The sequence below is a fragment of the Mus caroli genome, chromosome 13 (assembly GCF_900094665.2).
Source record: "Mus caroli chromosome 13, CAROLI_EIJ_v1.1, whole genome shotgun sequence".
Taxonomy (NCBI): Eukaryota; Metazoa; Chordata; class Mammalia; order Rodentia; family Muridae; genus Mus; species Mus caroli.
Window position 1 is genome coordinate 33,809,986 of NC_034582.1, and position 13,825 is coordinate 33,823,810.

General features: G+C 43.7%; 1 protein-coding gene and 1 long non-coding RNA gene across 2 annotated transcripts in view; one reads left to right on the plus strand and one right to left on the minus strand.

The window, feature by feature from the left end:
- Positions 1–13,825, plus strand: part of Bmp6 (bone morphogenetic protein 6) — a 154,978-nt gene that overhangs the window by 107,906 nt on the left and 33,247 nt on the right. The gene's annotated exons all lie outside the window — the stretch shown is intronic.
- LOC110307800 lies at positions 6,592–8,143 on the minus strand. The gene is made up of 4 exons (XR_002379469.1): positions 7,869–8,143; positions 7,577–7,702; positions 7,163–7,353; positions 6,592–6,849 (listed from the first exon to the last, which is right to left on the minus strand). It is a non-coding gene; the product is annotated as an uncharacterized LOC110307800 (long non-coding RNA).

Genomic DNA, 13,825 nt, shown 5'->3' on the forward strand with positions numbered 1-13,825 from the left:
TTGGACCCAGCTAGAAAGGAATGCTGTGATTCTCACACCTACCCATATCTTCTGCACACTAGGCTACTGATGTTCAAAAGAGCACACAGAAGTCATTTGATGAGGGTTCCTGGATTTTGCACTTGGCCAGAGTTTGTTCTGGCAAGTTTGTTCTCTCTTGTCTTTGCTTGGTCTTCAGCCTCCTCGCTGCTCTTCCCACGGTGTTGGTGTTGATCAGTGGTATCCTGTTCGGGTTTTTTTTTTGACTATCAGTCTGAGACATCAATCCAGTTCTCCCTCTCAGACTCTCTCCTGTGACTCCTCCAGATTAACCTCATTTCTGTCCAACACGACAGATGTTCACTGTGAACCTACTGTGTGCACTGAGCAGCAGACCTTACACTGAGATAGGCAATGAATTGGAGGTACCATTTAATCAAGTTTACTTTTGGAAGATGGAATTTTCTGGAATCAACTAAAGGTTGAGGTGTAAGTTATCAGTACACTAAATGCCACTGAATTATTTACTGCAAAAAATGGCTGGTATTACGAGATGTAAATTTCACAATGATTTAAATAACAATAACAGAAGAGAAAGAAGTAGGAGTGAGTCAGGTCTATTTTTGTGAATGAAGGGTGTGACACAGAAATTCATTCTTCCTCCTTATGCATGGTGACCCGGGCTACAGCTTGACAATAACTTAATAGCTTTATTGGATTCATTTCCTTCTTTTGCTTTATAAAACGTAGCAAGCTTGGAGTTTGAATCCTGAAGCAGAAGGAGCATTCGTTATTTAGGCGTTATAGGAATTGATGCTTTAAAACCAGCAACCGTGGGTGGACCATGCTGTGCGGCTCTTCCAGCCAGGTGACTTTCTTCTCGAATTTCTCCTGGATCTCAAGGGGGAAAGGTCACTGGGTCAGAGGTCAGAAACCTGCCTTTCAATTCTCACTCCACATGTCCCCTGAGCATGCTCCCAGAGGCTCAGGACAGAGTGCCCAGTCATAGTTAGTACATTTGTCACTCCTGAGCTCCCAGCCTGAAACCATCTCTTGAAGGCTTGGAGGTGACCACGAGGCTGCCCTGTGAGCTCACCGTGCAGCAGGTGATAGCCGCTCATACAATGTTGGGACCTGATTCTGCCGATTCCCATGGGACATCATGGGAACTGAAAGAGTAGAGGGCACCAAAACCATTAGGGGTAGGTAAGGTGAAGGAAGGCACACACCAAAGGTGGTACACCTGCAGGGGACAGGATCCTGTGGCTACGGTTTTGAAGGCTTCTGCCTATGATCAGCTGGCTCTGTTGCTTTTACACCCGTGCTAAGGCAGCTTCTCATGGGCGAAACACACAGCAGAATACAGTTGCTCACCTTGTGAGTGTGAAAGAAGAACATGGACTCCTGGAAGGGCCTGAGTGTGAAATCTTCCCCAGAGCCCAGTGGTTTGGATGCTTGGTCCCCGCTGGTGGTTCTGTTCTGGGAGGTTCTGCAAACGTTAGAAAGCAGGATCTTGCTGGAGGAAGTAGGCCACTGGGTGCTGACCACTGGGAGAGTCTTGTCCTGAGCCCTTCTGGTCTCTCTTTTCTCTGCTCTCTGGCCACCATGCTATGAACTGCTAGATGGGTCACCTCCACCCTGCCATGGTGGACAGATGCCTCTGAGATGGTGAGCCCCAATAAATATCTCTCCTCCTTTTGTCACAGTGATGGGGAAAGAAAATAGCTAATACAGAGTCTATTCTCTTCGAGACCAGATATCCAGTGATGTCATATGACCCCCCTATCGGTCCATCTTTTAACATTTCTTCTGGTAACACTATGCTATGTGCCTAGTCTTTAGCCCAGAGACTTTTGGGGTGCCCTTAAGATCCAGCTGTAGCAGAAAGTTTCCTGGGATTAAGTCTTAGAGGGAGCTTTAAAGATTTATTGTTATCATATCGAATTATGTGCATATGTGGTCTTAATGAGTGACCAAGGAGGCCATAAGAGGGCACCAGGTCCCCTGAAGCTGGAGATACTGCTAGTTGTGAGCTGCCTGACATGGGTGCTGGGATCTGAATGTTGGGCTCTCTGCAGGAGTAGTACAAGTTTTAACCTTAAAACCATCTCTCCAGCCCCTCAAATGAAGATTCAGGAAAGTGCTGCAGTAGTCGAACAGACTAAACATTGGTGTCCCCTCTCCCAGCTAGATTCTTGTGTGTAGAACCAACAATGTGATAGCATGAGAGGTTGGGGCTTTGGGTCATCAGGCCAGAGTCTTCATGAGTTGAAATTAGTATTCATATTTGTATATTGGGTTCCGCGGGGCAGGAGAGGTGGCTCAGCAGTTAAGACTGATGGCTGCTCTTCCACATGACTTGGGTTTGATTACCAGGACCTACACTGGGTGGTTCACAACTGCTCGTAACTCCTTTTCAAGGGGATCTAACAACCATTTCTGGACTCACACAGATGCACACGACATCCTCCCAGCACACACAGGCGCATGGCATTCAATGAATTAATTTTTTTTTTAAAGGAAAGGGTTGCATGAGGCTGATAGTATAGTTTAGCAAAATACATGGCCAGCATCCCTGTAGCTGCAGTTTTGGTCCCTCAGAACCACAGAGGAAAAAAAAGGAGCCCCCAGAGAGCCGCCTTGTCGAGAACCTCATGAAAACATAGCAAGAAGGCTCCTGGGAACCAGGCCTGCAGCGAACCCTGGGTTCGGTGGTTTGATCCTACCCGTCTGGCCTCTCTCTGTAACTATGGGGAATAAACTTCTACGGTCTAAAAGCCATCCAACCTATGGTTTAAAATTTTAAAAGATATACACATTAAAAAGTTCTTTAAAAAATTTCCTGTGCTAGGGCTTGTTTGGCAACCTCTAGCTCTAACTGGAGATGAAGGAGTCTCCAGGAGGTAGGCTACTGCTGGAGAGTCTGGAGGCATGAACATACCTGGGAGTTAAACACACTCTTTTCAGGAAGAACAGCGGATTGGAGGGGACACTGGCTGGGATGACCATAAAGAGAATGGTTGAAGTTGGAACTGTTAGAGGCCTTTGCCCTTCAGTTCCTTTGGATTTCATGGTGATGGTAGGGCTAGCTCTAACTTCAGGGACCATTCGAAGGACAGACAAGATAATCCCATGTGTGGTACTGCTTTTTAAATCTTCAGACATGGAGCTGTTTTTACAACAACATCCTTGAGATTTGAGGGGGATGTGTCGCAAATGTTGTTTTCCAAACATTTCCAAGTAATTTCCTTTTAAAAAGAGAGATTGGAAAGGTAAGACTTTTAAAATATGGAAGTTTCAGAGTAGATAATCTCTGGGCTCCCTGCTGAAATACTGTCAGACTGAAATAAAGAAAAGCTAACTAGATTTGAGACATGAGGGTCAGGGGCTCAGGGATGCTCCTGAGTGGGCCTGAGTGTCAGGCTTGGTTCCCACGAACAAGTGCACATACAGGCCAGATTTCTACAGAGCAAAGTCAGGCACTACTGCAGAGCTGAGACCAGCATGGACTCAAAACAGAGTCACCGAGCTCTTGCTGAGGATCACACAGCAAGCTGGGACTCCTGGGAAATAAAGTCCTTCCAAAAGCAAAACTGCATTCTGTGAGGAACAACAGAAACATCAATTTAAACATTCACAGTGAATCTTTAGCCAAGAAAATACTGAAATCTTGGGCTGGAGAGATGGCTCAGCAGTTAAGAGCACTGAGTCTTCCAGAGGTCCTGAGTTCAATTCCCAGCAACTACATGGTGGTTCACAACCATCTGTAATGGGATCTGATGTCCTCTTCTGATGTGTCTAAAGACAGCTACAATAATGTATTTATATAAATAAATCTTAAAAAAAAAGAAAGAAAAGAAAATACTGAAAGTCCCAAACCTCCAAACATACAAGGAGGCACCCTGCTAAAAGTGGAGATCATCTGAAGAATAGGGGCATCCATTTAACTGTCCTGAGGAATTTGGAGAATAGTCCCCAGGATAGACAGAAACGTTGAGACCTATACGGTAAGAACTGATAATTGAAGAGGACTGGGCAGACCCAGCACTAATGAAAAGGAACATCTTCTATTAAACAACACAAAGGAGTATCGATGAATTGGTAAGTACACTTAAAGAAAGTATCCACTCCACCTACAAGAAGATTAAAAACAAAAACAAAGAATGATGGAAAACAGAAAGGACACAGAGCAGCCAAGAGATGAGACACGTTAAAGCCTCCATCATCCATCCATCCAGCTATCAATCTTAAAGGAGGCAGTAACGAGAAGGAGAAGCATGCTAAGATAATAGAATGTTCTAGAAGTGGTGGAAAACAAGGACCTGCAGATGTGTAAGTCACTCTGTAGTCCAGGGGAGTGATGGGAAAAGCACAGTGGAAACAAACAGTAGTGAGAATCAAAGTTGGGAGGAGTCTCTAAACAAACCAGGTCGGAGAAGAGGGATGCCCTGAGTCCAGGCTCAGCCTCCTCCCTGCCTCCCTGGAGACATGCTGTCCAGTATCGCTCTGCTGTGGAGGGGGAAGGTGTGGGAGAGTGTCTGCTTTTCTTCTTAGGCTGTTCTAGCTGTTTTGACCAAATGTGATTTTTTTTTAATCACTTGTGAAAAAAAAATGCATTCTGCACACATTGAGTTTTCCTACATGTGGCCTGGTTGCTTTATCCAGTCCTTGTAAGTGGCAAAAAGTATAGTTATAGTTAATGGTACCCTGAGATTTCCTGATAAACATTTGTTTAATGCCAAATGTGTTCCATGGTGGGAGCTGAGATCTGCTTATTTTGCTACTGAAACGCAAAGAGTTGAAGCTATGAAGCATGTTCCCAACCTAAAACGATATTAATACCTATCTTTGGGTGTGAAAATAGAAAAATTTGAGAGTTGTAAAATTTACTCAGGGATTTTTAAAAAACTTATTTATTTACTTAGAATAATTTATCTATTCATATATAAAATTTATTTACTTAGAGTGGTAGTAAATTGACTTTTTTTAGTGATAAGAGACTTGATGACGTATGCATAGCTCACTCAGTAGAGTGCTTACCTGGCATGCATGAGGCTCTGTGTTCCAATCCTAGCAGTGCACAAACTGGGTACAACAGAGCTCACTTAGGAGGTAAAGACAGAAACACCAGGAGTTCAAGGTAATACTCTGGGATTTTATATCTTTGAGGCCAACCTGGGCTACATCATATCCTATCTCAAAACAACTGTAACAATAATGGTGGTGATAGCAAAAGACTTGGGGTGCCTTCACTATTAGTGACAGTATATGTATGTACTACATGTTTGTTCAAAGTCATGTGCTCTCTCTCTCTCTCTCTCTCTCTCTCTCTCTCTCTCTCTCTCATATGCATATATACTAAACTAGTCTTAACAATGCATTAGAACAGAAGGATTAGTCCAAGGAAGCTCTTTTGTGGCAGCAGAGATGTCTGTCTGTACCTGTTTGTTGGTGATAGACATGTTGCATATGGTCACTGTTGTAGAATTGCATACACACGCCTCTATGCAAATGATATAGGTACTGTGACATTGAAATAGGTATAGCCATGGCTAGTGTGCTGTCAACATCACTTTAACAGTAAGATGTCACTACTGGGTCAATGCTTGCTGAAGGGACCCCTCTATTAACTTTGTAGCCTTGAGCCCCAAGTCAAGTAATCACCTAAAATGAAAACTTACCCCTCCCCCCCCCAACAGTGAGCTTATCTCTGAGCACCAGGTCTTACTGAAATATCCTAACTCAAAAAGACAAAGAGACAAACAACAGAAAGCCGAAAAAACAACCCAAGGTAGTCAGTCAGTTCCTGAGGTATGACACTCACGATTGTCATCTGGATTTTGTGTGTATGCACACTGGCACCTGCACACACACACACACACACACACACACCAGGCGTGTGTACATAAACCTTTCCTCAAAAAACTCCCAGATCTGCCAGAGCTCTGTGAGTGAGTTCTTAGGAAGAGAGGGCTCCACCCCGGCAGAATCCAGGAGCATACTCTAAGAGAGGGCATCACCAGGCCTCTCGTGCACACAACTGCACACATTCCAAGTGAAGCTGGGTGTGGTGGGCTATACCAGTGACCCTAGTGCTCAGTGAGCAGGGCAGGGGGATCACTAGCTCGAGCCTGAGGCTAGCCTAGGTTATATGTTAGATGTGAGGCATGCCTCTCTGTCCCCTGTCACAGGCCTGGCTTAGCCTCTAACACAGCCGTCAAGGTGAGAATTCTCTTCTCCATGATTTTAATGGCTGTGCTCCTCATGTTGCTTGTCATCTCCTGAGCTTGGATTTTTTTTTTTAATTTTATTTTTACTTAAAAAAAAAAAAAAACTTTGGCTAATAGAGTTCTCTTATGTCTGGTTAACTAGCTTTAAAAAAATGACTCGAGATAAAACAAGGAAGAACTCAGCTGGGACCCCGATTCCATTAAGCCAAATATAGAAGGATCATTTTTTTTAGATATTTGAGAAAACTTGATGGATTGGTTATCCTAGGAGAGAGTAAGAAGGTTTTAATTTAACTGGGTATGATCCTACAGTAGATACAGTGTCTATATTTAGTAGGTTATTTTTATTGTGGTAAAAATATGCATAGCCTTAAATTCATCATTTTAAAAGATGTATCTTTTTTATTTTATTTTTATGTGTTTAAGTGTTTGCCTGCATGTATGTTATGTGCAACCTGTGTATGCGTGGTATCTGTGGAGATGGCACTAGTTCCCTGGGAACTGGAATTACAGGTGGTTGTGAGCTGCCGTGTGGGTGCCAGGAACCAAAATCAGGTTCTCTGCAAGAGTTGGAAGCACTTTTCACTACTGAGCCATCTCTGGCCCCATCATTTAAAAGCTTTCTTTTAAATGTGCAGTTCTATGGAATCAAGTACATTCATGTTACTCTGCAGTCATCCCCAGAACATTTTCATCTTCCAAGCTGGAACTCTATTCACTAACCATGAATTCCCAGTTTCCCTTCCCTCAGCTCCTGGCAACCGCATTCTCCTTCTATCTCTGACTTTGACCTAAGATATGATAGAAGGTATTGATGGTACTCTGTGTATCCATTGGTGTCTGGCTTATTTCACTTAGCACAGTGCCTTAGGATTGATTCATCTATACTATTGTGCATGCGAGAACATCCTTCCCCCATTAAGGCTGGAGAATATTTTATTGTGGTTACCTACCATCTTTTGTACATTGGCAGTCACTTCCCTGACTCTTGTCTTTTGACTGTTTGAAACAGCACTTCTATGCCATGGCTGTAATATCCACAGAGAGAATGACTGGTCCTGTGGTAGGTCCACAGTAAACATGTTGATTGTCATACAGCATTCTTCACAGCAGCCGAACCATCTTACATTCCAACCTGTAACACCTAAGAGTTCATTTCTCCACAACTATGCCAGCCCTTGTGAGGAACGGTCTGTGTTTTTAACAGATCCGTTCACAGTAAGGGTGAAGATGAGAGGTGGACTGGTCAACAGCGTTCGCCAACTCTTGTAAGGAAATGCCATGTATTTTAATAGACCCATCTGAGGTAAAGATGAGGAAGGGGAGATGAGACTAACCAACTGCACCCCCAGAATAGCTATGCTCACCTGCAGGACCTGCAGCCTATTCCCCAGGTTGATAAGCAGCTGGGCATCTGCAGGTACCCTCTGCACGCTCACCGTGAATATGCCTGTCCTTTATTCCTGAGGGCCTGCTCAGTTTCTGCCCAGCCTCTAAGAGAAAAGAAAAAGAAAGAGAAAAATGAATCCCTATAAAGGGCAGTGATTTCACACATATGTAGTAGAAGTGTTTGTTTCTAAGAGGCATGGTAGGTATAATGCTCATGGTATGGGGCAGAGGTAGGGATGGACCAAGCAGGGATACAGGGATGTTGCTTACAATCTAGGAATAGCTTGGTTCTTCCTTGCCCTGCTTCAGTGTGCAGGCCTCCCCAAGCTGCATCACCCTTAAACCTGTCAGCTCTGTTCTTAGGGTGATGATGGGCCCTATATTGTAGCCCAAGATCCAGGGCCAGTCTGAAATCTAAACAGGTAGAATCTGAGGCAAACAGAGAGAGAAGAGTGAGGTTTGCAAGCCAATTTCCTTCCCCTGAAAGGACGGACGGGATTCTGTTTTTTCAGTAGTGCCCTTTCTGTTTTACTTCGTGTTAAAACAAATCTGCTGCTGTAGAAGTGGAGAGATGGAGAGACAGCTGAAAGAACGCAGTGCATTGTTTTGCTTCCACTGACCTTACAAAGGACAAACAGAAAGCAGGTGACCTCGTACAAGGTTATTACTGGTTAAGAAGAAAAGTTTAAACTGGTCCTTGAAGTAAAAATTCTAGGAATTACTGCCTTGGAGAATACAGCGCTGTTGTACTAGAGAGGAGGAGAATATGATTTCATAAGTGCAAGATATACCGTTCTGAACGCTAATTACAGGAAATATTAATTAGCAATATCTAGGGGACTCAGCCCAGGCCTGTTCTGAACTCACAGGGCTGCATTCTCAAATCACTACCAGGGACGGTCACAACATTTGCTGTGCATATTTGCACCATGTCCTTGGCTGTGCTGAATGGCTGGTCTCTGACCTGATCTTAGGAATTGTTATCCCCTCTCAACTCAGGCGAGCGTACCGTCAACATCACACAAGAAAAACAAAGGGAAGCGGAGATTTCACACCACAACCTAAGGAAGGGTTTATTTTGGCTCAAGGATTGAGGAAGGATGCAGTCCTTCATGGAAGGGAAATCACGGTGGCCCCAATATGAGATGGGCCCATGGCGGCAGGAACCGGAAGCAACTGGGGACATGACATGCGCAGTTAGGGAGCAAGAATTAAACAGGAAGTCGGACAAGGCTAAGAAAGGTTAAAGTCCAACCCCAGGGGCCCACTTCCTCCAGCGAGGCTGCACCTCTTAAAGATTCTCCATCCTTCCAAAATAGTGCGTCAGCTGGAGAGATTGTCTTCAAACGACATGAGCCCAAGGGGGTCAGGGGAGGGAATTGAACACTCAAATGGTACTGTTATGTGGTCTTCAGATGCACTTGGGGGCAGTAACCTAAGTAAGTGTATCCATGTCATATGTCCCCGTGAGCCATCAGCGCACACTTACATAAAGACAACTATATGCACACTGGAAGCAGAGAAATAGGGATCTCCCAGCAAACATAAGCAATGATAGCTATTCTATCCTGGGGGAAAGAGAGGAAGGCAGGGCAGCTCACACTAAGGCACGGGAGATGGTCAGACGACTGTAGAGGGGGTGGGGGAGAGGTTGGATGAAAAATGCAGACAATAGTCAAAAGCAATCAGGGTTATAGAAAATGTGAATCGCCTCTGAAGAGGATAAACGAAAAGAATGTTCAGTGTTGTCTTAGAAGGGAAAATGTTCCCAGAAGACAAGGGGTTGTAATTCACATGGTAATAAAGCAATGGCTTTCTTATTTCTAGGATCTTTATCTTTCTATGCCTGAGAGAATTCGCCAGATTCTTTACCCCCCCCCTTTTTTTTTCCTTTTCTTTTTGTTCCTTTTTTGAGCTAAGCATTTAGTTCACATTGTGTGTGTGTGTGTGTGTGTGTGTGTATGCATGCATGTGGGGATACACACACACACACACAAGCCCCAGGAATCCTCTAGACTCCATGTCCCATCAGATTCTCCCAAGCGCTGGGATTATATAGATAAACCCTTAACATGTGGGTACTGAGGACCGACTAAGTACTCCTGCTTGCCCTCTATCAACTGAGTCATCTCTCCCCATGCTGTTTTAAATTTTTGATCCTCCGACCTCTTCCTTCTGGTTACAGATGTGCACCACCTGCCTGTATCAGGCTTTTTCCTTACTCCTGGACATTGCCTCCCAGTGTTGGTCAGTCCTCAGCCTTAAGGATTAAAAGACATCACCCACTTCCTAGTAGGATCAGATTTCCCTTCCTCCTCCTTCCTCTCTTAGCCTCTTTCTATTTTCCTTTCCTTGAGTTAGTTTCCTGACACTGCCATACAAATCTCCAAAACTGTAATGGCCAACCACAACAATGCACTGTGGTTTTTCAGTCCTTTGTAATGACTGTCTTCATCATAATGGTTCTTCCTCAAGGTTTCTTGTGCCAGTTGGTGGCTGTGGCTAGACTTATCCAAAGTACCAATGGACCAGATGTCCAAGATGGCTTCCTCAAATGGCCATGGTTACACGCCTATAACCCCAGTCTTATTGAAGGCAGGATTAGTAATTCAAGGCTACCCTAGTCTACATGGTGAATTCAAGGCAGCTTGGGCTACATGAGAACTAGTTTCAAAAGACAAAATGAAACAAAACAAAACAAAGCTTTAACTGGAAAGATGGCTCAGCAATTAAAAGAGCAGTTGTTGCTCTTGCAGAGAACCCAGGCTCAATCCCTAGCCACACATATTAGGTCTCTCAAAGCCACCTGTAACTTCAGTTCCAGAGAATAGGATGCCCTCTTCTGGGTCCCTCTGGTACTACATGAACATTTTGCATATACGTTAATACACTCCCAAAATAATAAATAAAAAAATTAATGTATGTACACACACACACACACACACACACACACACATTTTTGAGACAAGGCTTCTATGTGTAGCCCTGGCTATCCTGGAACTTTCTTTGTAGACCATAATGTCCTTAAACTGAGATGTCCACCTCTGCCTTCCAAGTACGAGGAATAAATAAATAAATCTTAAACAAAACAAAACAAAACAAAAAAACCCTCAAAACTGAAATTTTAAACAAGTGTGGAGTGGTTGGACAGTCCTTCTCCTTCCCTTTTCCTCCTCATCATCTCCAACCGTCTCTTCTTCCATGTACTCTGCCTGTGTCTGATCTTCCTCAGAACGGCAGATTTCAGGGCATGAGACCCTTTCATGGTAGGTAGCTGTCTTTCCCCTACAGGCACATGGTGAGGAAGTTCAAAGTTTACCAGAGCATAGGAAGTGCTTCAGTTTTACAAATGCTACTGTCCACAGGCAAGAGCAGCTTACACGTTTAGCTGGGGATGTCTGGCTGATAGTGCTCGTACTCTGTAAAGACCGCTTACCACATTTCCCAGTTATCGAAAATCATGTCCGTACCTCGACTTCTCGCAACTGAAATATCTTACTTTCACATAGTTCGTTTTATGTACGTAATTTTTTTCTATTCATAGTTAGAGATGGAAGAAATTCTTTGTGGAATTCTTATGATACTCTCTAAGGAATCTTTAAAAACCCATTTTCATCTAGCTATATTAAAATTAAGTATCCCAAAGGTCCTTTAGAAAGGACATGTGACTTTTTTTTTTTAAAGAAAATCTGTTTGAGAAATCAGATTTAATTCATTTTAGCCAATAGTGATAAGGTATCAAGTTTAGAAGGCAGATCAGTTTTAGGGAAAGGTGATCCGTCCTCTGTGTGGCCGTCCTTGAGTGAACCCTTCCACAATCTTGCTTTTCATTCTCGGGTACTGACTAGCAGACTGTCGCCGCGGTGAGGACATGCCACCATCTGCTTTCTGCCCAGACCTTATTTGACTCTTAACTGAAGGCAAAACTTTTCCCTGAGAAAAAAGGGGGTGGGGACCTCGTCGGTGCCTTTGCTGCTCTTGCGGAGGATTAGGTAGGACTTCTGGCACTACACGGTGACTCACAACCATCTGGGGCTCTTCGCGGTCTCTGGTAAACGGTCAATGTCATTTCCAAATCTTCCCACCAGAACATTATTCTATTTAATTAAAAACATTAACTATTTTCATGTGTATGGGTGTTTCACCTGCGTATATTTCTGTGCCATAGCTCCAGGGAATCTCATGCCCTCTTCTGATCTCTGAGGACAACCAGGTGTGTGCATGTTGCACATACACACACGCAGGCAAAATACTTGTACACATAAAATAAAAATCTTAAAAAGCTTTTGAACTGAGAAAGGAAACAGATAGCTCAAATCTAGACGGTTGGTCATATAACTATATGGTAATTTTGGGAAAAAAAATCTTTATTGAAACCCTTGCAGACATGGGTAAGCTAATTTTTCTTAGTTTGAGGGGATACCATTGAGTAATTCTGTTCTTCCTGGGAGCTATTAGGCTAGTTTTGTTCTTTTGTATTAAGATGCCAGACTGCCAAAGCTTTTCTCGGGAGATGATAGAAAACAGCACATGGAAGGAAACGGGAAGTTAGAGGTGGCAAATAATTTGGCTTGTGTTTTCTTCCCACAAACCCCTACAAAAGCTACTCTATAAGAGATGAATTTGTTCCTGCAATTTCTTTGGAATTATCATTAAGAAAACTAAGAGGCCTGGGTTCCTAGCAACATGGGGCTAGGCAGCTCAGACAAGCCTATAACTTAAGCCCTAGAGGATCCAAAGTTTTCTTCTGAATCCTGAAGGCACCTTTACCCAAGTGTATAAACACCCATATAGATACACATGCACATATATAATTAAAAATGAACTTCATCAAACAAACTAAAAGGCTTGGGCACAGTGGTACAGACTTACAATCCCCACACTCGGAAGTCAGAAGCCAGAATATTATTGCAAATTCTAGGCTAGCCTGGACTACATGGCAAGACTGGTCTCAAAGAAACAAAACAAAGAAGTCCTCCACCCCACCCCAGCCTCTAGTCAGAAAAGAATGTGGCGTTTGGACAGAAGTAGAGTCTCGGTCCTTTCTCAGTGACTGGGAACTGGGCATCTGGGGTTTGATACCATTTCTCTTACCCAGGAGTGAAACCAGACAGTTGAACAAGAATAATAACCAGCAAGAAAATTTCTTTTGCCTCTGCCTCCATGCAGGAAAAAAAAAGTGACATATACTATCTTTTCCAGATTTTTTGAGACATAGGGGCCTGTGCTGATGGAATGCCACAGATCTCCTCTCTGCCCACTGTGGCAGAGGAGCTCTCCCCTTGTCCCCTCCCACCCCCCACATCACATGCTCAGCAGGGCTTATATCAAGGTAGTACCGTCTGCTAGTCACTGTAATGCTCATCAGGTCTGTCAATCATAGTCATCATACGGAATTTAACTCTTGAATCCTCTCATTGGCTTCCTCCAAATCCCTTTGTAAGAGCTCTTTCCCCTAACCCCAGGAAACCGCCATTTTACTCTCTGCTTCTAGAAGTTTGTCTTTCATAGATTCTGCCTATGAATGAGATCACCTGGCTCTACTGGTCTGCGCCTGGTTTGTGGCACTTAACTCTATGCCTTCCAGGTCCATCTGTGACTTTCTAGTGGCTCCCCCAGAACCCCCTTCCCCAATGCTATGTATTTTTATTCATTTTCCTCACCCTCAGGACTTCTCTCCTGTCCCTTCCAATACCTGACCCTGCTCCTCTTTTTCCCCTCCCCATCCTCTCTCTCTCCCAAGTCCCCCTCTACTTCTCCCGTTATTATTTTCTTTCCCCTTCTAAATAGGATTGAAGCATCCACACTTTGGTCTCCCTTCTTGTTAAGCTTCTTATTGTCTGTGAGTTGTATCGTGAGTATTCTAAGCTTTTGGGTGCATACCATGTGTGTTCTTTTGTAGCTTGGGTTACCTCACTCAGGATGATATCTTCTAGTTCCATCCATCTGCCTGCAAATTTCATGAAGTCATTGTTTTTTTAATAGCTGAGTAGTACTCCATTGTGTAAATGTACCACATTTTCTGTATCTATTCTTCTGTTGAGGGACGTCTGGGTTGTTTCCAGCTTCTGGCTAGTATAAATAAGGCTGCTATGAACATAGTGGAGCATGTGTCCTTATTACATGTTAGGTAGGATGTCTTTTGGCTATATGCCCAGTAGTGGTATAGCTGGGTCTTCAGGTAGTTCTATATTCAATTTTCTGAGTAACTGCCAGACTGATTTCCA